We start from the raw sequence: 26795 nt of genomic DNA on the forward strand, positions 1-26795 counted from the left end.
TCTCCCCCTTTACATTTAATTTCTTGTTATGCCTGATGGATTCATTCTGTTAGGCTTCCTGGGGTCATGATCCTCATTGTTTTTTCCTAGGATATTGTCTAAAAGTTTTTGGAGTGCTGTTTTGGTATTCATGAAGTTCCTAAGGTGCTCTTTGTCATGAAAGTATCTTATTTCTCCATCAATTTTGAAAGATAGTTTTGCAGGGTACATCAATCTGGGTTTGAGGCTGTTTTCCTTTAGGGATTGGAATACATAACTCCAAGCTCTTCTTGCCTTGAGGGTTTGCATTGAGAAGTGTGCTGTGATTCTGATGGGCTTTTCTTTGTATGTGATTTGTTTCTTTTCTCTCACTGCTTGTAGAACTCTTTTTTTCTGTTGGATTTCTGGAGTCTTAACAATTATATGCCTATGTGTAGATTTTTTTGATTAAGGCTATTTGGAGTCCTATATGCCTTACTTATCTGTATGTCAAGTTCTTTTCCCCCGTTTGGGAAGTTTTCTGCCATCACTTCTGTGAACAGTTTTTTATGCTATCTGCACTCTCTCTTGTTTCTTCGTTGACTCCAATCAGTCTTATGTTATTCTTCTTTGTATAGTCTAGCAGCTGCTAGATTGATTTCTCATGGTCCCTTACAATTTCGAAGCAGGTTTTCTTTTTCCTGGTCACTAATTGCAATCTTATATTCTATATCTGAAATTCTATCCTCACATTGGCTCATTCTGCTGCTTAAATGTTCAATGGAGATTTTAATCTCTTGGAAATCTGTTTGCATCTGTTTTATGGATTCCATTTGTTTCCTATGTTGGGACTCCATCATGTTCCTCAGCTCCTCTCTAGATTCATTAATCATGTCTTGCACTATGGGCTCAATCTCTGCTGTTATCTGAGAAATTATTTCTGATTTCATTTTTTCCAGATCCTCTTTCATTGCCAGTTCAGGGAGTCCAGGTGGTTGAGTATCAAAGTATTCCATCTTGTTTCCCTTTGGGGTTGCTTTAGGTGATCTGAACGTCTGGTTCTGAGACTTGTTTACGTGTCTTCTCATTTCAACAGAGGGGTGGGCAGTGGGTGTACTGTTGGCACGCACGTGGCTCACCTCCTCTGTGTTGGGAGCAGTGGTATGGCAACCCAGAAGCCCTCAGTGTATTAATCTGCAATAAATCCATAGCTGAATATGCTATTAGGAGGTGGGGTCTTGGTGGAAGTTTCAGGGCACTGGGAGCATGATCTGCAAGGTATATCCCTCCCCAGTGCCCGTCTTCACTGTCTGTTTCCTGGCCACCATGATGTGAGCAGCTTTCCTTTTCCATCCCTACCTCTATGCCCTTCTTGCCTTAGAGACAGCTGACCATGGACAGAATCCTCTAAAAGCCATGAGTTAAAATAAATCTCTCCTCCTTTAAGTTGTAGGTATTGAATATTTTATCCCAGCAATGAGAAAGTGATTAAGACATGCACTACACCAGACTTTTTGAAACAGAAACTCTTAAGACATGGCTCAGCCATCTGTGCTTTAACAACCTCTCCAAGTCATTCAGCTATAAGTCTGAGGTTCACTGAGTTCATGACTCATGGCTATCCTAGGAAGTTTTTAAAAACTACAAACTCCCATATTTCACTTTCTACCAAGTAGTAAGTGAGTAGATGAGGCTGGAAAAGGATCTGGTTTATGCATTTCCACCCCAGACAGAGGCCTCAGGTGCAGGTTCCAGACAGCCCTACAGTTAGTTTAATGTTCTGCTTTCACCATTTTGAAATTCTTAATTTTTTAAACAAGAAGCCCACATTTTCTTTTTGCACTGGTCCCCACAAATTATGTAGCCAGTCTTGAGCTGGGCCTTAGGGGTATTTTCAAATATCCGGGGGGTTTCTCATAGTGAGTGAGGAGAACCACCAAGTTAGGGAATGTACTGGAAAAAATGGAATACAACTTCAAGAAGAGATCTAACAAAATTTCAAGATGGCATCATAGTTGAGATGGACAAGTGTTGAGTGAATCATCTTATAATTATATTTTTAAAAGTAGACAAATTAAATTTATTAGCATTTCATTGAACAAAGAATAATTCACTAAATGGGCAATTCTTGGACCCAGAAGTTCAGAGAACTCCACTCGACAGCCTGGGAGGCAGCATTTCTGAATGGAAAACAGACATGAAATCCAAAGTCAGGTTGATTGACTACACCTTGACATTTGCATTACTTAAATGTGGTCTGATTAGTTGGCTTTATGTGATTGAAAGATGGCTGCTGTGATAGCTGAGAATCAGTTTTTTGTTACAAAAGTGTACTCTTATGTAAGAGTCTCAGTTAGTTACCCACCATAGGTTACAACGCATTATGAAAAGACAAGGATGAAGGTTATCTTCAGATCAAATTTAGTTTAACCATTATGCTGATTAAAAACTAATTGCTGAAAAAAATGTTTAAATTAGCTGAAACAAACTGGTCACAACCCAAAGGAGTCCTCCTAGCAAATTATAAGTCTCTTTCCTATTCCAATAAAAATGCTAATTGTGATTTAGATAAAGATATTGAAGTAATGCTTATTTGTTTATAGATGACCCCAGTACCTTAGTGGACAGAATCAAATTATGACTATGATCAACCCACTAGCTCACAAGAGCAGATTACATGCATCTCTTCCCAATGTTACACATCACAATATAGTCTGAGACCAGCAGTGATGCAAGTATCAATATCACAGAAATTAACACACAAATAACAGACCTGTTGTTAGCTGTTGACCAGCACACTACTCACTACCAACATTATTTGTTGGGTATTTTAATCCACATTGGGTCATTATAGGTGATGCATTTTGAAGAGACAACAATGAAAAGGTGGGTAATATAGACTGAGTGACCTTCCACAATCCAGAAGTAAAGAAATCAAATATCAATACAAATACTCTGTCTCCAAAATTATCATTTCTCTATAGTTCCCTATTGGTGAGGAAATTAAAATATAAAAATCTTTTAGAAGACTTAAATATAGTCCAAATTCAACAAGATAAACACAGGACTCAAAAATCCCTTGATTTGGATTCCAAAATATAGTTGTATAAGTGCAGAATGGAAAAATTGGCTTAAATGCAGACTTATAAAAGGAGATTAGAGATATTTGAGAATATACTCTGCAGTGATCAACCATGAGAGACTCACCCCAATTTGGCTTTAAACCCTTCTGACTAGCTCAGGAACACATCAGGTCCCATGAGCCACATAGCACCCAGCAAAAAAATGGGTCTCTTTTCTGTGTAATCATCTGTTCTATCCCTTAAGTTTCATCTTGCATATCCTTATTCTAATGCCCTGCTTGGTTTATGAATCCTTTTGGCTTTAAAACAGTCTCTCTTGAGCCAATAACCAGTCAATTCAAAGTACAGACTCAAGCAAAAAGGTTTCCTCCAATGGGATCTCTTTCTCTTCTCCTTCCAAATGTCCTCAAAGCAACAGGAGAGTGGAGTCTGCTTTTTGTCCTGTCCTTGGGTACCCTCTGCTGCTCACTGTGGCCTCCTCTTCTTTAATTGGTGGGCACTACCTTGTCTGGTCTTGAAGGTGCCCACAGCTCCTACCTTAGTCTTCATGACTGCAGTTCCCTCAATCTACCCCTCAGCCTGACCCTTCTGTGCTCTCCCTGCCCAAGTAAGACACAAAAATTCTGCATCTTGAATGTTCTGCACTCTGACTGTGAGTAAGGAGAAAGCTGTCACATCATTAGTCATTAGGGAAATGCAAATTAAAATCACAGTGTGATACCACTGCACATCTATTAGAATAGATAAAATTAAGAAGACACCATACCAAACGTTGGTGGGTGTGTGGATTAACTAGAACCCTGTGCGCTGCTGGTGGGAATGTAAAACCTAACTATGCCCCAGCCTTCCCACAGCTAGGTGTTTACAGAAAAGAAATGAAAACATACGTCCAGACGAAGACTTGAACAGAGCAGCGTCTCTTCAAAATTGCCTGAGCCTCACAGATCAGACACAGCATTTCAAGCAGGGACATGGATCTGGGGTTATTTTTAATGGGATCTTGTCCAAGGCGACTCCTGTCAAAGGTGAGATGGCAAAAGAGAATGCAGGTGGAAGATCACAGAGTGTAGTCAAGAAATCCCAACAGGGGACCCAAGGAGGTAGGCAGGAATGGGCTCCTACAGAAAATCACCAGCTTTGAACAGCAGCCAGGCCACAAGTGCATGAAGCCCAGAGGTGCCATAGATAGCAGCTTCTTGCCTGCAGCCAGTTGGCAGAAAGGAAAAGTATAACTCAAAATCAAGTTCTGGGCTTTTGAAATATACACAGCCTGAGAATGCTAATTGTCAAATGGGAAGCCCAAAGACCTTCTATTACCTGGGGAGTCAAGGATCTTGTCCTAGGATAAGGAAAAATCTTGAGGTACAAAAATCAATATAAACTTTGATCATATCCTCAGAATAGTACTTGTTTAATGTAGTTGCTATGCTTAAAATGCTTCTACATATAGAAAATTCTTGAATGAATGATGGCTCATCCAAATGATGGACTACTATAAAGGAAATGAAGTAAATTTTTAAAAATTATTTTGAAAACTATATAGCAGTCTGAAAAACAATCATGATGCAACATGAAAAACTAGGACCCAAGATTTTTTATTTCACAGTATTATATATGATCTTAACTCTATACAAATTTTTATAAACAAATATATCAACATGCCTCTAGTGCTTTTCTTTGCTGATTAGTTTTAATTCTTTAATCAGACTTCTCTGCAATTTGAACATTTTGTACAATTAATCTTACCAATGGTTGTAGATTCAATTTGTTTTCTTTCTCTCTGTTTTTTTTTAAGTTGGAGATTGAACCCAGGGGCCTTGCACTGAGCTATATCTCCAGCCCATTTTAAATCTTTTTAAAAATTTTGAGACAGGGTCTCACTAAGTTGCTAAGTTGCCCAGGCTGGGCTCAAACATGTGATCTCCCTGCCTCAGCCTCCCAAAGTGATAGGATCACGGGCATGTGCCACCATGACTACTTGCAGGTTTGGTCATGGAAGATATTGGCAGGGAGTAATGGAGGTTGGTGACAATCCACTTGCCCAAGCCCCTAAGGAAGGTATTTTAGGGGATCCATGGATCGGCTGACTGTTCAGCTACAGAGTATCAGTGAAGTCATATGAGATCACCAGTAACCACATGGCCTCCTAGGTTGTGGGATCAACAGGAAATAGTGAGATTTGGAAACTTCATGCTGGTCAGCACTTAGGTCAAAAAAGCAAGAATATTTTGGAACCATTGCTATGTTTATCTGAAGTCCAAAGGTCACTGATTTTCCCAAGGGGCCAGAGTAGGATTTCCTGAGGGGAACCAACTTGGACTGCATGGGAAAGGGAACCATGAAACATCTTTCCCTCTGAAAGAATATGTAATTTTTCTGGAAAAATCCATAAAGTTATAGTAACTTGAAAGTATACCAACAACTGTTTCATAGTTCTCATAGAAAAGGAGATAAAATGAAAAATCAGTGAAGAAATAATAACTACTGCTTATACCTAGATAACACTTCACAATTTTACAAAGCACTTTTTCTTTAATGTCTCAAGGCTGTCCTCAAAATAGTTAAAGCTGAGAAATCTGAGACTCAGAAAAGTGAAGCAGCCTGTCACAAGGCACCCAGCTAATGATGAAGGGCAGAGGTAGCCTCATTTGATGAGAAATATGAGATTTTTGAAGCAACAGATATATTTGTAGGTCTAAGGAGATATTACCAGAAGGTAGCTGCTCTTTTCTCTGAAAAAGTGACATTAATCTCAAATGCAGAGCAAAACTTTGGCTAAAAACTTGTTTTCCCCAATAGATTATCATCCCCTGGGTCATCACCTTTAGAAACAAGGTTGTCAGATAAAATATAGGACATCAGTTAATTATTTTTTTGAGACAGTGTCTCACTATGTAGTTCAGGGTGGCCTTGAACTTATTATGTAGCCCAGGCTGGCCTTGAACTTGTGGCTATCCTCCTGTCTCAACCTCTCGAGGGCTGGGATTACAGGCATGCACCTTCATCTCCAGCCAGTCAGTTAAATTTGAACTTGAGATCCACAATGAATAATTTATTAGCATGTGTGTCTTATGTAATATTTTAAATCCTCCATTTTTGTAGGCTAAATCTGGTAATTTTACCAGATAATGAATTGTAGCCAGGTAATTTCATGAGGTTAGGGAGAATTTGAATTATAGCTTAGTCACTTTCCTGTTGCTGAGACATAACATCCAACACCGATAACTTAAAGGAAGAGAGGTTTATTTTGGATCATGGTTTCTAGAAAATTCAGTCTATGAGTAGCACCCTCAAACACAGAAATGAGTGGTGGGAGGGCCTTCCATGGAGGAGAGCTGAGCTGCATGGGTCATAGAGATCAGGAAGCAGAGAAGAAAGGAGCCAGGGAGGGAGGTCTACTCTCCCAGGTCACCCGCAGTGCTCTGCTTCTTCCAACCAGATACCAGCTGCAAATCTCACATTTGTGAGCACAGTGCCAAGACCTTATCGTCTTCCATATACACAGAGCTTTGGGAGCACGTTAGATCTAACCATAGCGCTCTCTTTGCTCTGTTCTAACCTTCTAACCTCTCTTAGAAGAATATTTATTCTGCCACTGGGGATTAATTTTTTTTTTTTTTTGGATTTTTGAGACAAGGTCTCACTATGTAGTTCAGGCTGGTCTTGAACTCACTACGTAGCCCAGGCTGACCTCAAATTTGCAGTGATCCTCCTTTCTTAGCCTCTCAAATTCTGAGATTACAGCTGTGTGCCTCTTGGCCTTTATTTTTTATTTTGAGACAGAGTCTAGCTAAGTCACTAAGTTACTCAGGCTGGGCTTGAACTTGCAACTCTCCTGCCTCAGCCTTCCAGAGTGCTGGGATCACAGACATCCAAAGCAAGACTTTAATCTCTATGCTGCAATCTGCTACACATTTCCAATTGGAGTCTCTGCCTGCAGAATCCTGGGTTCTGTTCTTCCCAGGAGGCATTTTGGATTCTGTATCAGACAGCCTTCAGTACCTCTTGACTAGGACAATCCATGGACAGTAAAAACTTTAAAAATAAAATTATACATTAACAAAGTACTCCACAGGAAGAGTCAGACCAAGAAAGAGAAAATCAACAACATATTTGCCTTCCGGTTTGTGTTAGTTATTTTTCTCTCATTGCTGAGACAAAATACCCAACACCCAAAGTTAAAGGGGAAAGGGTTTATTTGGCTTAAAGTTCATAGAGGTTTCAGTCCATAATCAGCTGGCTCCAATGCAGGGTGGCAGAGGGGCAACCGTTCATGGCAGCGGAAGAGAGCAAAAGCAACAAGAGCCCTCAACAGCATCTTTCTGCCTCTTTTACCTCATGCAGACTACCTAGGGCAGGTAGCACTCACGCCCTTATACCTAGTGCCTTCAGGCCTAAACCAATCATGAATCAACTGTGCACTCTATGAAAAAACATGAGGCTTTGGGGGGACATCTAATCACAAGCCAAACTGGTATCAACAATGATTTTTCTTCCCAAGGCTTGAAAGAGCCTTTGAGAAAACATCTTTAATAACTTCTATCTCATTCCACCTCACCCCACAAAGAAGGGCTGCAATCAAGAAATCAACCAATAACAGATGCTGGCGGGGGTGTGGAGAGAAAGGAACCCTTCTCCATTGTTGGTGGGAATGCAGACTGGTGAAACCACTGTGGAAATCAGTATGGAGATACCTCAAAGAACTAGGGCTAGAGGTCCCATTTGACCCAGCTATTCCCCTGCTTTGTATCTTCCCCAAAGAATTAGAAGAATCACACCACAGCGATATAAGTGCACCCATGTTTATAGCGGCACAGTTTGTAATAGCTAAAGCTTGGAAACAGCCCAAGTGCCCATCGACTGGAAACTGGATAAAGAAAATGTGGTTTTTTAATAAAATGGAGTACTACTCAGCCATAAAGAATGAGAAACTAGAGACATTTATAGCTAAATGGATGCACATTGAGCCCATACTCTTAAGTGAAATAAATAGGACACACATGTGTAAATACTGAATAGTTTCTCTAATGTGAGGAATTGAAAGTGTAAATAAGGATGAAAATGATTAAAGTGAATAATTGATAATTTGAAATAAGAAAAGGTCCGAGGGTTTCAGGATGGTGGGAGGGAAAGGGGAAAGGGAAGAAGGGAAAGGAAAAACTATGAGAAAAAAAGTGGAATCAAACTCTGTGCAAATAGGGAAGGGTGCACAGGTAATGGGAGAACAAAATAAGAACTAATATATATCATGTTCTGGTACCAACACCCAATGATAAATATAAATGTATTTTATACCTAAAATGTATCAATAAATATATATATAAATAAAAAAATAACCTCTATCTCAGTCAATTTCCTGTTTTGGACACCTTACTTAACACCCACAACTCAAAGAGCAGAGGTTTATTTTGGTTCGTGTGTTTTAGAAAATTCCATCCATAGCCAGTGGGCTCCAATGCAGATACAGCATGCCGGAAAGGTCCAGAGGAGGAGAGCTGCTCACATCATGGTGACCCGGAAGCAGAGAATGAAGGGAGGAGCCAGGGAGGGAAATACATCTTTCCAGGTCACATCCCAGTGACCACCACTTCCGACTGGACCCTTGGATTAGTATACCACTCCCATGATCCAGTCACCTTCTAAGAGTCCCACCTCTGAACACACTGTGGGGGACATTCTAGATCTAAACCACAGAACAGCTTCTAATCCTCTTGGTAGCAGGAAAACTCCCCACCACAGCCCGCCACACTACATATGGTAGCCCTTGCCTTAGATTAGGATGGTCGTCAGCACCTGAAAGATCTAAGCGGGAACCTACTCCTTGGTCTTTGCACTTCCTGTTTCCCCTGTGAGAACTTCTCCTCCTTTTCTTCTCTCACTGCCTCACTCCACATGTTCCAATGTCACCACTTGGAGAAGCCTGACCCTCAGTTTTGTCCCTGCCAGTGCATGGAAGCCTCGCCCCTAAGATGTGCCAAAGAGCTCCTATCCAGCAGCCCCTCAATATGTGAGCTTTCCTAGGCACAGTTTATCACATCCTCCAGCCCCTGGGAAATATTCTGCTACCATGGCTTCTGTGTTACATTCTTTCTCCGTTCTCCTCCTACCTCTAGTACTATTCATTTTAGTCTTATGCAAATATTCTGGTCTTTCCCCTTGTTTGTAAATACAGCCACACAGTTTGTATACTCTGCAATGTCAGGGGTTGCCCTCTGTGATAATCAGTGCCTGGGAGAGTGTACAATCTGCTGTGTCCACTCTCCATGCTAACGTCAGCACACTTCCCCTTCTATGCACTGAACACCTCCCTGTGCTCACCCTGGGCAAATACATCTGATCCAACAATTTTAAATACTACATATAGGATGAAGACCCTAGGTAGAGATCTGCTGCTAATATTTCTGTTCTTGTGCAACCGACCTGTATTTTATTGATATTCTGGAGACTTGTCCCTGGGTATCCCACAGGTATCTCATATTCAAAATTTCCAAATATCTTTAGCACCCAGTGTTCTCATCTATAACCTGTTTTGGCTGAGGCTCTGTTATCTGCCTGGTGACCTGAGTCAGAAACCCAGCTCACATCCCTCTTTAATGCTCGCTCACTTTCAGTCACAATATCTGATTTATTGCCAGGTGCTGACACCTGAGGCTCTCCACCTCTCCTTTCCCACCTCCCCTCTTCCTCATACCTAGGCTACAGGGGAACGTTCTGATTTCATCTCTTCATGTGCAATCCATCTTCCACATCCTATCACAAATTGCCTAAATAAAACACATATCTGATCTCGTTACTCCCCTGCTTTAAAGCCCTCATTATCTGGAAAATTATATGTAATCTTTGAAAAGGTGTGGCCTCTGGTTGATGCTATGGCTTCATAAACCCCTCCTATACCTATGCCTCCTGCTCTGGACACACCAGGCATTACTGGTACAGAGGAAACCACCAGACTCCTGGCACAGATCTGTGCTTTCAGATATGCCTGTCCCATAACTGGGAATGCCCCCCCGCCCCACCATGTGAAACATGATCAAAGTCAAGTCCTACGTAAACTCACCGCTGGACTCAGACCAAGTCAGCCCCTCTCTTCTCGTGCCACCCTGGAAACAGGCACACAACTCTGTGCTTGTCTTTACCCCCAATGCCCTGTAATTTTTTTTGTGTTTGTTTACATGATGATCTAATTGCTTTAGGGCCAAGCTCTTATCATATTCAAACTTGCATCCACTGTGTCTGTCTCAGGCCCTGCCAGAGAATATGTGCTCCATAAAGAAGTGCTGATGAGTGTTAAGAAGTTAAATGAGTCCCCATCTAAGACAAGAAATGGGACACTCTTTACATGTTGGGAATTAGTGATTCTGAGTCTTCCCAGAGGGAATGTCTAATTCACATACGTGAGAAGGAGAGGATCTTTCATCAGACCTCTTCCATTCTTCTCCCTTTCACCCTTATTTCAGCTTGTGCAAACAAGAAACACAGTGGGTATAGCCAACATAGGTCTCCTGTAGTGCTTCCAAATTGTCAAGTGACACGGGGAGCCCAGGATTAACCAAGCTTCAACCCAGAGTCAACAACAGGGCAGGTAGAAAGAGACGCAGGAGATGAGTGAGTTAGACCCACTCCAGGTAACTTAATGACACTAACACGAGGCGGGTGAAGGTCCATAGAGGGCAGAATCTGTAACTCAGAGACAGAGTCCAAGAACTCTGCTACTGAGTCAAGCAGAGGTCCAAGAAAATATTGCTAAGGCTAACCTGGGGAAGAAACTTCCTTTTAAAATCAAAGTTAGAGGTCAGGGAAAAGCAGATTGAAATTTTTATTCTAATAAAATGGCAAGAGAAGCCAGGCCTGGTGGGACACGCTTGTAATCCCAGCACATTAGGACGGTGAGGCAGGAGGATCAGGATTGCAAGTTAAAGCCTGGCCGGGCACCTTAGCAATGTAGCAAGACCCTGTCTCAAAATGAAAAATATAAAACTCCTGAGGACGTAGCTCAGTGTGTAGGCCCTGGTATTACAGAACAAACAAACAAACAAACAAAAGAAGATGAGAGAAAGAAGAGAAACAAACATAGCGTACTGACTGCATGACAAACAGTGTCCTAAGTCATTATTGTATATACCTATATAAGCATCAAAAAACACCCAGGGGTTATTTTCCCTAATTATATAGATCAGAGAAACTGAGGCCCAAATAGGTAAAGTACCCTTTCCCAAGATACAGTTATGAAGTTGTGGGGCCAGAATTTGAACCAAAAAATTCTAGCTCCAGGGAGTGGGTTCTGTCAATGCTATGCTGTCTCCTATAAGTGAAATTTCTGGGCCAAATTGTGTCATAATTTTGACGATCTTTTTATACATTACCAAATTGACCAAGAAAAGGGTTGTATAAGGCTTGGTCAAAAAATAAAATAAAAGTTTAAATTGTTTAAAAATTTATTACAGTAAAAGATACATTGCATCAAACCCACTCAAAATACTTCCTAGCTTTGAACACACTTACCGCATCGTTCTTGCCATTTTCTGAAGCAGTTCTAGGAATCCTCTTTCATGAGTGTCTTTAGTTGCATGTCTTTGCTGCTTTGATGTCCTGCATCAGTTCAAAACATTTACCTTTCATGATCGTTTTGACTTTGGAGAAGAGCCAGAAGTCCCATGACAATTCGATGAATAAGATGGATGAGGACACACCATCATTTTAAAAGCCTGCCTTTTTGTTGGATTTCATTGGGCAGCAGCATTCATTATATTTCTGGTAACATCTGGAAAAAACATTCAGGAAAGAGGACTTTCAGAACTACTTCAAAAGTGACAAAAATGATGGGATAAGTGTATTTGAAGCTGGGGGAAGTATTTTTGGGGAAATTCATGGCACTGTGTCTCTTACTGTAATAATTTAAAAAATTTAAACAAAACACCCTATTTTTTGATCAGCTGTTGTATCACCTCATCTTCTCCGAGCAGTGTGTGAGATTGAGCATTTCCTGGCACTCCAGCCAACCATGAGCATTATATTTTACCCTTGCCAATCAAATATACAAAAAGTGGTCTCTATTTCTCAGAATTTAATTACTAGTGAAATAATCATTTCTTATTTTTATGTATATTTTGTGTCAATTTATTATGTATGCTGTTTATTTTTTCTGTTGCATCTATTATGAATTTAAAGCAACTATATATTTTAACTTTACCAGCATTTTGACTCTTACCTGTACTGAAAATCATTCAAGATTTTTTATGTTTTATCATATATAAATTTTAGGTCTTCCGTAGTCAAGCCTATCTGCCTGGAAATCTAACAGCAAAATTATTTTTCTCAGCTTTTATTTTATACTAGTATATGTTTCCACTACATAATGATTGTATTTCTTATGAGAAATTGATACATGTACATGGCACATCTGAATTCTTTTTCTAATGCCTTCTCCTCTCCCTTCCTTTCATCTGTTAATCCCCTCCCCATACGAGAAAGATCTATCTTCCTACTTCTTATTGTCTACCTTTTATTTTATTCATTATTTGGGGTATATGGGTTCTCATATAAAAGAAAGCATGTGATATGTATAGTTGTATGTCTGGTTTATTTCACTTCACGTTATGGTCTCAAGGTGCATTCATTTCCCTACAAAAGACTAATTTATTCTTCTTTATGGCAGAATAATACTCCATTGTTTGTAAATACATTTTCTTTATTCATTCATCTGTTGATGGCCTGCTTCCAAGATTTAGCCCTTATGAATTGTGCTGCTTTTTATTTTACACATAATCTTCATTACTGTTAATTACTTCATTACTATTCCTCACTATAATGTGTTACTATATTTTAATTATGAAATATTTTCTACATATGGAAAATAACGGACTACAGTATATCACAAACATTCATATAGCCTCATGTACAATTCTACAGTTGTAACATTTAGCTACGTACATTTTTAGGTAATTCCTAAAATAACATATACCTGATACAACTATCACCTCAACTCTCCCCATTCTTCATCTCCAACTCCCAACTATTTAATTTTCCAAAAATTGAAGAGCCTTAGTGCTTATATTGAAGTCTATGATCTCTTATGAGTTAGTTTTTTGAATAGCATAAGGGCCTAGGTTATTTTTTCACAGAAATTCAGCTTTTCCAACAGCATTTACTGGAAATAATACATTTTCCCCATGAAAATATTCTTAGTGGGGCAGGGATTTAGCTCAGTGGCTGCACTGCCTGCCTCGCAAGGACAAAGACCTGAGTTCAATCCTCGGTACCAAAAAAGAAAAGAAAAAAAGAGGAAATATTCTTAGCATCTTTGTGAAAAATCAATTAAGCATATGAGTGTGGGTCCATTTCTCTATCCTGTTGCAGGTATCATTATGTCTACTTTGTACCATACTACACTGTTTAAATTACTATAGCTTAATAGGAGTTCTTGAAATGAAATAGCATAATTCTCCAACCTCATTTCTATTTTGGAAAATTGTTTAAGATGTACCAAATATTTTACTTATCTATAAATCTTAAAATTACATTCTTCCTGAAAAACAATCTTGCAGGCCGGGGATTTAGCTCAGTGGTTCTGCCGCCTGCCCTGCAAGTGCAAGGACCAGAGTTCCATCTCTGATACCAAAAAAAGAAAAGAAAAGAAGCGAAAACAAAACAAAACAAAAAAGTCTTGCTCACAATTTAATTGAAACTTCATTGAATCTGTAGATTACTGTGGGTACAATTGGCATCTAAACAATATTAAGTCTTCAGACTGATAGTACATATATCTATTCATTAATTACTCTAGGTTTTGAATTTATTAAGTCTCTCCAAACTAATTTTATGCTGTTGTAAATGGTATGTTTTATCTCATTTTTTGTTTATTGTTAGCACATGTAAATGTTACTGGTTTTGTACATTGATGTTATACATCCTATAACTCTGTTAAGTTCATTGGTTCCACTAGGATTTTTTTTTTTTATTCCCTAAGTTCAGGTTATCTGCAAATAATAACAGCACCTTACTTCTTTTTTCCCAGCCATCAAGCCTTTTTTTCTTGCTTCATTGCACTAACTAGGATCTGTAATAAAATGATAGGTAAGGGTACTGAAGCAGAAATGCTTTATTTCTGATGTAAGGTAGAAATCACTGAACTTTATCACTGAGTTTTATGCTTACAGTTGCTAGTTTGAAGACGGCCTTAAGTGGATTAAGAAATTTGCCTTCTAAAACCCATCTTTCATGGAAATTTTTATAAATCAGTGTTGAATTGTATCAAGTGCTTTTCTTTGACTTTTGAAGTGATTGCATGTTTCCTTCTCCTTTATTCTATTGATATGGTGAGCTTCATTTATTACAAACATGAAAACAATTTTGCCTTCTTAGGATGAAGTACCTTCCCCCAGAGTGATGTCTTATCCTTCATACATAAAGTGTTAGATTTGATTTGCTAATTTTTAAGAATCTTTGTGCCTATGTTCATGACAGACACTGATTTGTAGTTCCCTCTTTTGCCACATTTTTTGTCTGATTTTGGTAACAGTGAAATTGTCGCCTCATAAAATAAATTGAAAAGTTTTACCTTTCCCCACATTTCTGAAAGAATTTTCTGAGTAGCTTTATTTTATTCTTTAAATATTCAATAAGAGCTAGGACTGCAGTGTTTCGTAAGGGAAAGTTTTAGATTATAAGTTCCGTTTGTTTAATTGATATAGAGTCCATTTTTTGTTTCTGTTTTGATAATTTGTGTTATTTCTATTTTAGTATTCACATTTTTCAAGGAATGTACTCTTTCATATAGGCTGTCAAATCTACTGGCATAAAGTTTTAATATTCCCTTATTATCTTTTTAATAAGTTCTATATTGATGTCCCCTCTTGCATTCCTGATAGTAGTAACTTTTGTCTACTCTGTTTCTTCCTTGGTAAGTCTACCTATACGGTGCTGTATTTTGCAATTGTTAGTTTAGTGTTCTATAAATACCATTTAAGTCAGGATGGTTGGTGACAATATTCAGATTTTCTGTCCTTGCTGAATTTTTGCCTACTTTTCTTCTGGTTGTTAAGGGAGGAGTACTAGAATCTCTATTACTGTGGATTTGTCTAAATGTCCTATTTGACAATTTCTGATTCTTATGCTCTAAAACTTTTAGTGGTCCATATGAATCTATGATTGTTATCAGCAGCAGCAACTTCTGGAAATTTGAAATGTTCTCTAAGAATCAACATCTAGGTTACAGGCAGTTAAAACTATTGGCAAATTTCTGGCAATATTTGTATTTTTAATTAATTTTTACAGATTTATTTTCTTGTATTAAACTTCTTTCTACTCAAAGAAATGTCCAACAGTTTCTATTTTACTTAACATTTTATAGCTGTGGCTACAAATAATACCCACATGGTCATACTAAAGTAAATATTTATTTAGTAAAAGTTATTATATATGCTACATAAGAAAGGAGGAGGGAAATGTGAAGTTGGAGGTAAGGTGCAGGATTGGTAGGAAAGCTAAATCTCCATCTTCCGTAGCAGGAAGTGCAATATTGAGAGAAAATCAGGAAATGACAATTTAAGTATATTTTATACAAATATGGAAATAATTACAGGAGGAACTATTTAAAGGAGCTGAAATTGGTTTCTTCTGCAGAAAGAGGTACTTGGGCAGGGGGAAGGATGGGAGAGATGAAGCAAGAAATTGTTTTTTTAATTACTATCCCTGCAGTATTATTTGCATTTTAAAACTATTTATATGCATACCTGGATAAACATTAAATTTCAGCTGTGAGGTGCAATTCAGGGTTAGAGTGCTGCCTAGCATGTGCAAGGTCCTGGGCTCCATCCTCAACACTGAAAAAAATAAAAAAAATAAAAAAAATAAAAATTTTAAATGTAATTTAAATGTAACTCAAAGTACAATTCCTTTTTTGTATTAGTCATTCAGTATGGTGTTAATTAATTAATTTATTTGCTTAAATTTTTTTATTGGTACATTTTAGGTATACAATACGTTTACATTTATCATTGGGTGTTTGTACCTGTACATGATGTGTCTTGGTTCTTATTTATTTTATTTTATTTTATTGGTACATTTCAGGTGTACAACATAATGACATTCATCATTGGAAATCTGCACCTTTACCTAATCTCTCTTGGTTCTTATTTTTCCCCATTCCCCTGCCCTCCCTTCAACCCCTCCACCCCTCCCTATCTACAAAGACTTTGTTTCCACTTTTTCATTTTCTCATAATAATTCCATTCCCTTCTTTCCTTTCCCCTACCCCTCCCACTTCCCCTTCCCCTTGGCCCCTTTTCTTCCAATCTCACATGATCTATTATACCTTTTAGTCCTTATTTACACTTTCACTTTCTCACACCAGAGAAACTATTTGGTATTTACACATGTGTGTCCTATCTATTTCACTTAAGAGTATTGCCTCAGTGTGCATCCACTTAGCTATAAATGCCTCTAATTTCTCATTTTTTATGGCTGAGTAGTACTCCATTTTATTTAAAAAAACACATTTTCTTTATCCAGTCTCCAGTTGATGGGCATTTGGGCTGCTTCCAAGTTTTAGCTATTACAAACTGTGCTGCTATGAACATGGGTGCACATATATCACTGTGGTGTGATTCTTTTAATTCTTTGGGGAAGATACCCAGCAGGGGATTAACTGGGTCAAATGGGACTTCTAGTCCTAGTTTTTTGAGGTATCTCCATACTGATTTCCACAGTGATTGCACCAGTCTACACTCCCACCAGAAGTGGAGCAGTGTTCCTCTTTACCCACAGTACCCCCAGGATTTGTTATTGGTTGATTTCATGATAGCAGCCATTCTTTCTGGAGTGAGGTGGAACCTCAGCATTGTTTTCATTTGCATCTCTTGAATGACCAGTGATGTTGAACATTTTTTCATGTATTTATTTGCTATTTCTACTTCTTTGTCTGGGAAATGTCTGTTCATTTCAGATCCCCTTTTTTAGATTGGGTCTTTAAATTTGGGAGGTCTGATTTTTTTAAGTTTATAGATTTGGGATAGTAGACCTTTGAGGAAAAGCAGGTGAAGATTTTTTCCCACATTGTTGGTTGTCTCTTCGCACTGCTGGTGGTTTCTCTTGCTGTGCAGAAGCTTTTTAATAAGAAGAGATCCCACTTGTTGATTGTTTTTGCTAGTTCACAGGCAACTATAGTTTTGTTTATAAAAATCTTTTCCTACACCAATGTCTTCAAGAGTTCTACCTAACCTCCGTTCCAGGTAATTCAGTGTTTCTATTTTAATATTTATATCCTTGATCCATTTTGATTTTTTTTTTTTTTGGTACCAGGGATGGAACTCAGGTCATTGGGCTTGCGCAGCAGGCGGCGAAACCACTGAGCTAAATCCCCGGCCCCTCCATTTTGATTTTAGTTTAGTGCATGGTGAGAGATATAGGTCTAGTTTTAATCTTTGGCAAGTTGAAACCCAATTTTTCCAGCGTGGTTCATATTTTTTCCCCATTCCCTGTGCTCCCTTCACCCCCTCCACCATTCCCTATTTACAAATACTTTGTTTCCATTTTTTTATTTTCTCATAATTTTTCCTTTCCCTTCTTTCCTTTCCCCTTCCCCTCCCAGTTCCCCTAACCTGTTGGCCCTTTTCTTCCTATTTCAAATTATCAGTTACTCATTTTAATTCTTATTTACACTTTCCGTTTCTCACACTAGCGAAACTATTTGGCATTTACCCATGTGTGTCGTTTTGTGATGAAGACCATACAATTACCACATCCAAGAAATATTCAATAGAAAGAAAAAAAAAACAGTAAGTGTATGATAGGTACTGACTTCATTCCAGGGCCATAAATTAGCTTGAACCCTAAAATATGGGAGCAGTGGCTGCAGATCTCAATTATGGATATTACCAGATTATAAATGCTTTCTGGAAAGATATCTGGTACACCCATGATAACTGATAGGCCCAGATTCTTAGTGGCATTTGCAATCCCCAGTCTGATCCAATTCAGACTAACAACTACCTTTCTCTAACATCCTTCTTCATTTCTTTCACAGTGAGGATCATTCTGGTCTGGAGTTATTCTGCTCCCAACATGAGCTAATAGCTAGAGGATCAGATTTCTCCTTAGAAATCTATTCCATGTAGTTATAGTAAATAGCGCATAATTTTTCTTAGAGGATTCAGAGAGTCCTTGAGTTAAGTCCAGCTAAATAAACTAGAAACAACTGCTTAGAAATATCAGTGCTCTGAAAAGTCTATGAATTTACCTAAGCAAATTCAAGGTGTGATCAAAATATACAGTAACTATTTAAGTTTTTAAAAAAATTATTACAATAAAAGACACATTGTCATTAATCTCCATTAAAATCTTCCCTCTCAGTTTGGACACACTTCTCCCATTATTCTTGCCACTTTTGAAGTAGTTCTAGAAATCTTTTGTGAGTGTCTTTATGAGGTATGGCCAAAAATACAGTGAACGCTGCTGCCAAGTGCCATCCAATGGAAAGGCAGGGTGGTAAAAACATGATTATGTGTCCTTCTCCACCATATTCACCTGATCTGGCACCATGTGCTTTCTGGCTCTTCCCTAGAGTCAAAATGACCATGAAATTCAGGACATCAAGGCTGCCGAGACAATGAAACTAAAGACACTCACAAAAGAGGATGTCCAGAAATGCTGCAGAGGATAGCAAGAAAAATGGAGTAAGTGTGCTCAAAGAAAGGGGGAGTATTTGAGGGGATTCAATGTTTACAGTTGTGAGTTCATGACATGCTCTCTGACTCTTACAGGTGTCTAAACCAGGGTCTTTCATGGGGACTTTGCATAGCTTGGGGGATCCAATCTCTTTTGTCTCTGGAAATCTTCAATCTACTATATCTGTGATGTATGTAGTGCATTTTCCCTAATTGCTCACTTATAACTCCTTCTTTAGCTCCTAGGTACCTAGCTCAATGAGAAATTTTTTACATTTAAATCTCTTTTCTCCACATTTTTCATGAAAATAACAATTCTATTCTCTATTACAGATATCCCACAATTGGAAAATGCTTTCTCTGCCTGAGTCCTTTCAAACACTTTGAGTGTCCACTGCCCAAAGAAGTCACTGATCTTTCAGTCTTCCATTAACATGACCTGGTGGCCCATATCTCAGCATATTGATTCCTCAAGAGAATTTTAGCAACAACCCATGGCATCCCTTAAGCTGTAGTGGACACACGTGGTACTCTTTACCTGATCCTGTTGCAGCCTCTCTGCCTTGATTTAAGAAGGTAAGGGTGTCCCATCCAAGTATTAGGGAGGGGTAGAGAGGTGGAAGGGAGGGAAGGGGAATGGGAAAAAACAGGAACAAAGGTATACCATGTACAGGTGCAAATTCCTAAAGGTGAATGTGGTCATAAGGTATACCTAAAATGCACCAACAAACTTACGGGGAAATAAAGAAGGTAAAGGTGGTGGGGAGTAATCACAAGTCTAATATTTCTTTCAGTAATTACAATCATAATCTCTCATTTTATTGTGTTATGCCTGTGGGGTAGGTGAGAGATGTAAGAAACACAAAACCAAATTGTGATTGTCCCCTTGGTCAATCCCTCATCATAGTAGGTGGGAGACGTGGATATGTGGCACTCATGCCCCTTCAAAAGAGGACTGATTGTCCCCATTTCTGGCAGGGGTAAGACAGTGTTCAGCTAACAGTCCCTCCCAAAACTGATTCAGCCACAGAAAGCTGTCTCGCCCAAGGCCACAGCCTTCTGGGGACAGTCAACATCTAATGACTCATCAAGGCAAAGATGTCAAGGACCAGCCATTCTGGCACAACATGGAACAACTCTGACAGATAATTTATACCCAGAGTTCCCCATGGGGTGGGCTGAGGTTGGTGGACCTACAGGACAGCTTAACTCTTCCTCTGCCCATTCTTGGTGTTTCCTTGTACTTTTTACAGATTTGATTCAACAAAACTACTTAATAAACATCTAAAACAGTATCCTCTATCTCAGAGTTCATTGCCTGGAGAATAAAAACCAAGAATAGTGGCGCTCCTGCCATAATTTCTACTTTTACATCTTACAACACTAAAGTAAAGCAAAAAAACCCCCAAACAAAACAAAACAAAAAAACCCCACAAACCTTATTTAATGAACTAGTGCTGAGATGGAATGTGTAGATTTAAGAAAAACATTTTAATCTTGATATAATTTTATATGAAATATTAAGTACTATATTTTAATAACCTAAACATAGAATTCACAAACTTAAAATTATTAGTTACTCATCCCCATTTCTTTTGTGTTATTTATACATTTTTTTCATGATGCATGTATCACAGTCTGTTGCAATTATCTCGAGTACCAGATTGTGGTTTGTCAAAGGCAAGGACAAATGCTGATTCATTTTTGTACTCTCAGCACCTAAATTTGAAAAAGCAACATAAATCAGAACTACACATACTTAGAAGTTTAAATACAGAACTCCGGAAAGGAGAAAAACATGCCGGAAATTAAAACAAGTTAGAAAGATCAACAGCAAGCAAAAATACAGATCATTCCTTAACAAAAGCAAAAGGTAATGAGGAGATACATGAAAATTGCAATTGATTGAAACATACAATATGTTTAAATCTATGAATTTATAATAATATTAAAATAACCTGATTTCCTTGGGTGATGATAAGTAATAAAGTCATTACTTTGAAAACTGGTGAACAGGAAGGAAAAAAAATCAATCATCTTTCCCTATAAGAATTATATCAGAATAACAAAATAGTACCTGAGGAATACTACCGTTTTATAACAGTATTGTAAATAATAGATTAGTATTTATTAATGACATAATTAGAATTATAAGTGTTGTAAATAATAGATTATTATTTATTAATGATATAATTAGAATCACAAAAGTATTGTAAATAATAGATTATTATTTGTTAATGATAATTATACCATTATTTTTCCTATACAATGAATTAATAGATTTAGGCATTGAGCACCAACTGCTATTAGCATCATATATTTTTCTGTTGGTATTGCCAACGGGATCAAACATGAATATGATCAAGGCTCAAGGCCCAATTATGGATTTATAAGAAATATAAAGAATAGAGGAACCTTTTAACTGGCACCAAGAGAATGCAGTCAGCAGAATCTAGACTGTAATAAAACTTCACCGGTTATTCATCAGATACACTGTAAGGAAAATGAAATGAACAGAGGAGTGACTTATAGATTAAAAGTACTTTAATAGTATCTATTTTTAATAACAAGTTTATGTGGTAATTTCTAGGGAAGCATATGAGGATAATAACATGATAAAATAAAGAAGTGATTAATACAAAGTCAGGAGAACAATTACTTTTTGTTGGAGGGAAGTTAGGATTTCCAATCACACATGCAGTGACTTCTGTAATACCTAATGATGTTCAAATTTTTTACTGAGTGGATATGAATGTTTGCTATTTACTTATTAAACTATATATTTGTTTATATCATTTTCTATATCTTTGTTTTATTCTACAAAAAAAGATTTTTTTAATGAATTGAACAAAATTTCTGCTCAGATAAAAATTTTCTACTTAGATAAGTCACTAAGGGTATTGTAGCCTCAAGCCTCTGAATTTTGCTCTTTATGAATACACCAGATAATTTCAACATAATACTAATCAGAAGCCCAGATGATGTCTTTGTAGAAATTGGCAAGCTGCTTTTGAAATTCACATGGAATTGCAAGGGACCAGAATGACCCAAACAACTCTGAAAAATGGCAATGTTTAAGACTTAGGCCCTCCTCATTTCAAAACTTGCTACAAAGTAATAGAAATCAAAACAGTGTTTTACTGAAAAACATTTTAATCTTGATATAATTTTATATGAAATGTTAAATACTATATTTTAGTAATGGAATACAGAACTCAAAAACTTAATTTTTTAGAAAGATCAATTCCATATTTTATATTACCACAAACAAAAACAGTTTTAGTTTTTTTAAATTCCTTGACCAAAAATGCTCAAAAATGATATAAGACAGAAACTACTCATTCTTACCATTAGCAAGACTGTGAAAAGCATTAATTTAAGAAACTAACTACAGTAAAGTGTCTAACTAACTGTAGGATGTGTCCAAATATTTGCCCACATAGAGCTAACTAGGACAAGTTTATTTCAGAACAAACCTGAGAGGGACCACTCTGCCCTTGAGATCAGAATGGATCAAATCATACAGGCTATGGGGTCTTTTACTGGGTCATGGTGGAGGTGTTCATTGAAAGGCAGTTGTGGTTACCTGCCAAAGACAAGGCTTGAGAAAGAGTAATGATTGCCCAAGGACGAGACTTAGGAAAGTGCAGAGAATAGTGGTTGCTATCAATAGCAGGGGTGAAAGTAATAGGAGTCACTGAGTGCAGCTACGCTGGGAGGCTGCTTAGAGTAGTCTGTCAGAATGGCAGCAGCTGAATTCCTTCATTCCAGACTCTATGGTTAGATAGAGAAAACAGGCACCACATTTCTTTCTTATCTACTTCCTGCTGATTGGGGCTGGTGGTGGTTGGGATTTTGTCTGGACTGAAGAAAGAGAACCATGTTGATGAGGTCTTTGGCTACTGCTTGTGAAATAGCTGTAATCCTATTGGTGAAAAATCTTTGAAACAGATTGATCAGGTATAGCAATAACAAACAGGTGAATAAAAAGAACAGGCACTATAAAGGGAAAAATCCAAGATAGGATAGTGGACTTCCGTGAGTCCCATGAACTCTTAGGGAGTCCTGAGACATTGGATATACCGCCTGAATCTCTGTGTTTATCTCTTGCAGAGCTGCTGTTACATTATCATGATTATCTGGAATAAAAGTACAACATGTCATATGAAGCATGATGTATGTGCCCCTTGATCAGACTTGTGTGGGGGCAGTAGATCCAAGGCACTTTTATCATTAGTTCCATCTGCATGACCACTCTGAATTTGACAGTCCCTAGGTGAGAATAAACAAACTTTACCAAGATGTTAAAGCACATATGTCCAAAGCATGAGCACTGGAATGGAAAGACAGATTGGAGAAGGAGACACATCCAGATATTGTTTTTAAGGGATTGAAATAGCATTTGTAACTATCTGTCTCCTAGACTTGTCTACAGGTATAGCTGAAAACTGTCAGCAGGGGTCAGTGATTAGAGTCCACCACCTCTTTTATGTTTTGTCTATATTACTATTACCTTAATATCTCTTTGGTTATACTTTTCTGCTGAGTGTTCAAGACCAAGTTAAAGTGAGACCTATGTTAATAAAAATTAACCCCCTCCTGTCTATCAGGTCAGTCAGGCATTACTTTTGGAACTACATGCAGAGCCTCTCAGATGTTTGGTGTCAGCTACCACAATAGGTTACAGCCTTGCTTGACTATGTGGCTTCCCATGGAATCATGGATGGGGACCCTCCTTTTTAGCACACTGTACATTGGTTCACTCTTGTCTCATGGTGTCCAACACTATCCCTGATCAGAAGGTTGAGGGACTCATCAAAGCTGTAGAATCCTGTAGAAAAGGTCCCCTCATGTCCTCGGTCCTTGTTGACTTTGCAGGGCCAGGGCCAAAATATTTGCTTTCCTCTTAGCCCAGTTATTCTTTTTAACTCTGGTCTCCCAACTTTAGTTGTTGAACATCCAGGAAATCAGTTAAATCAGGATTGTAGTTGGAACAGTATGTTTAATCTTATGATCTTATCTAGATATCAAGCACCCTGAAATTTATAATATGACCAGGTAACTCTTATTTCCTTGCCAATCATGGTTGTCTTAGGAATTAAATCCTTGCAGAATGTTAACAGATAACAACTATAAAGCTTCACTGAGAAAACTTAAGATCAAGGGTAACATAACATTTTAGCATAACAATCATGACATAAATGACATGAAGAAACTTGGCTGGCTGGCTGATGCCAGGTTAATATATACATCTTATCACATGTAGCTGGAACACAAGTAAGGGTAAGCCCAATGCTTGAAGATGAAAATTTTCACCCATAAATAACTTTAGTCTGGAAGTCATCGGTATGATGAGATGTATTTCAGTTTTGCATCTTTAAAGACCTGTACACTTGGGAAACAAATACATTTAAGATGCCATGAAGTCAGCAATAATGAGTGCCACAAATCAGGTCAGAACTGCCCAAGGAGGTGGTCTAGGTAGTCCCAGCTAGTTATGCAGAAAATCCCATGACAAATATTAATTTCAGAAATGAGAGTTCAAACCTTTGTCTCAAAGCACCAGTTAGACCAGAGAGGAAAGTTGGGACCTGAGGAGGAGTGAATGATGAGAGTCAGGGCCATAACTTCCTAGTCTCCTTTGAGCAACAAGTAGATTTTAGAAGGAACAGCCTAGGCTCGAACAAACCAATAAGAGCAAACATATTTCTATATACCACATCCTCCACAAAACTTTTCTCAACATCAAAAATATATAGCTTTCTTTCATATTCTACTCTTCCTACTTGCTGAAATTTTTTTTTATAACAAGCTTGGCTGTTGCCACTTGGATATTAAAGTGTCCTCTCTTTTTTTGCTCCTTTCTTTGGTCTCAGATTATTACATTTTAAATTTTGACTAGCTGCCAACAGACTTTCAAGTAACCTTGAATAGTATAAATTATCTTAGTACCAGAAAGAAGCAGAAAAAAAATTTAACCCTGTAATTTTAGTTTAAGAATTTACAAAGCTCAAGAAATGTGTTACATATATTAAGTAAACAAAAATACCAACTCAAATTGGAAGCCAAAAGTAAATGTATCCATCTTTGTTTTCCTAGGCCTAGAATTTTTATTTACATTTTTGGCTGTTAGTGAAAAGATTTCAGGAGCAGCAGGGGTCACACAGCAATGAGCTCATGTAACTGGTGGGGAGGGTAAGGGAGAAGGGCTAGAAGGTCAAGCTGCTTCTGTGGTTCCCTGGGCTGGGAGGCAGAGTTGGCTCAAGAGTTGCCACAGGGAGGAAGCTGGTGTGACAGAGGCTCATCTGCTGGGTGAGGGTCAGAGTCTAAGGAGTTAAGTGTAGGTTTTTCCTCCAGAAGGAGTAACTAGTGGGCAGAGAAACTTTGGCAGAGAGGGAAACATGAGCAGAGAGTGAAGAAAGCTTAGACATAAGACATCTCCTGCTCCTTACCGTTTTCCTGCAGGTAATTATCAAGTTCATGAAGAATTTGGAAATCAAATATGCCAAATTAATGCATAGGGGTATCTGCTGCCCTCAAATCTCTCCAGAAGTCCACATGGAGCCTGGCCCTGCAGAACCCCACAGGAGTCTGGGATACTCTATTTGGCGCAACCACATCAAAGGTTTTTCTGGGATATTGGGAAGATGTCCCAAAGGGATATCTACTGGAATTTGAGAAAGTTGAGAGCCCGTGGTAACTGATAAGAGAGTTGCCAGGAGTCCATAGCCTTGTGTTGGGGCATCCTCCAAACAGAACTAGGGACCCAGATGGAATCTCTCATGAATATGGACTGGTCACATCCAAGGTTTTTTGAGAGATTGGTCAGGCATTCCCACTCCAATTTCTTCAGAAGTTCACCATAGATTCTGGCCCTGTGGGATCCCCTTGGAGTCTGAAATGGCAGACCTGTACTTCCCTGGTGACGGGGGGAAGGGAGGGGCCAATCTTACCAATCCTGGGCTGGATAAGGCAGTGTCTAGTGTTGAGTGGAAGGTTAACAGGAAATGCTAAATGACCTCCTGCATCTTGTAAGGAAGAGAGAGAAAAAGGGAAGGCAGGGTCACAAAGGAAGAAGTGGGGGATACTGGAGTAGTCCCTTTCACTCCTTCCCCAATGGGCCACAATAATTTTGGGGAAAAGATGGGGAAAGAGATATGAGTTCAATGGGACAGATTTATTTCAGAACAAAGTGAGAGGAATCACTCTGGCATCTACATCAGATCAGTTCCTCTCATACAGCTATTGGGTCTTTTATAGGGTCATGAGGTGGGGAGAGTGGTTTCAGTAGTTTCAGGGTTGTAACTACCTGCCAAGAATAAGGCTTGAGAGGGGCTGGGGATTTAGCTCAGTGTTTTCACCGCCTGCTGCACAAGAGCAAGGACCCAAAGGGTAATGGTTGCCCAAGGATGAGGCTTGGAAATGTACAGGGAGTAGTGGTTGCTATCACTACCAGGGCTGAAAGTGATAAGAGTCACTGAATGTAGCTGTGCTGGGGGTGGGAGGGACTTAGACTAGTCTCTGTGAGAATGGCAGCAGTCAGATTCTTTTACTCATACCTGGTGGTGGGAATGTAAAATGATGTAGCTGCTTTGGAAAATAGTCTGGGAATTTTAAACATAGTTACCATATGACTTAGGAATTCCACTTTGAAGCATACACCCAAAGAAAAAAATATATTTTCACCCAAAGTATTATATATGATTGTTTATCACAGCATTTATTCATCATATTCAGTGATGAGAACAACTCAAATGTCCATCAACTACTGTATAAACAAACTGTAGGACATTCATTTCATGGACTATTATTTAGCCATATAAAGGGAATGAAGAACAGTTTCCTTTGGTATCCACGGATTTTGGTTCCAGGACCCCTTTGCATATCAAAATTTGTGGATGTTCAAGTCCCTTATACAAAATGGCATAGTATTGCATAGAACCTGCACATGTCCTTCCACATACTTTAAAGAATCTCTAGATTACTTATTATACCTAATAGTGTAAATACTATGCAAATAGTTGTTATATTGTACGGTTTAAAGAATAATGGCAAGAAAAAAATACTTGCATGTATAGTAAAAATACAATTG

At 38.4% G+C, this 26795-nt stretch overlaps 1 long non-coding RNA gene across 1 annotated transcript in view; it reads left to right on the forward strand.

Moving 5' to 3' along the window:
* The window catches only part of LOC106008990 (uncharacterized), a 160816-nt gene that overhangs the window by 64051 nt on the left and 69970 nt on the right, over positions 1-26795 (forward strand). The window contains exons 5-8 of the long non-coding RNA XR_015445481.1: positions 18601-18712; positions 18800-18894; positions 19037-19279; positions 22817-22979. This is a non-coding gene — a long non-coding RNA (uncharacterized LOC106008990). The remainder of the gene's footprint in view (positions 1-18600; positions 18713-18799; positions 18895-19036; positions 19280-22816; positions 22980-26795) is intronic.

The sequence above is a fragment of the Heterocephalus glaber genome, unplaced genomic scaffold, assembly GCF_053883595.1.
Source record: "Heterocephalus glaber isolate CG9 unplaced genomic scaffold, H.glaber_assembly_v1.0 deba00001610, whole genome shotgun sequence".
Taxonomy (NCBI): domain Eukaryota; kingdom Metazoa; phylum Chordata; class Mammalia; order Rodentia; family Bathyergidae; genus Heterocephalus; species Heterocephalus glaber.